Genomic DNA, 232 nt, shown 5'->3' with positions numbered 1-232 from the left:
ACTCTTTCCATCTTCCTAAAAAAGGAAGTCCCCCCCCAAGCAGTGGGGTGTTGCCTCGTTACCCTGAAAACCCTCCAAATGGGGGCTTAAAAGGGTGACTTCTTGTGGGGTGGGCAATGAATGGTCTTAAAACCCTAAAAACCAATCTAGGTGAGGGCTTGAAAGGGTGACTTCTGGGGGGGTCCTCCAATGCATGGAGGGAACCAAAACCAATGGCTCAGTCTCTCTCCCA

Source organism: Alligator sinensis, unplaced genomic scaffold (genome assembly GCF_000455745.1).
Source record: "Alligator sinensis unplaced genomic scaffold, ASM45574v1 scaffold1488_1, whole genome shotgun sequence".
Lineage (NCBI taxonomy): Eukaryota > Metazoa > Chordata > Crocodylia > Alligatoridae > Alligator > Alligator sinensis.
The sequence above is the reverse complement of the archived record's forward strand: the minus strand, read 5'-3'. Positions refer to the sequence as shown.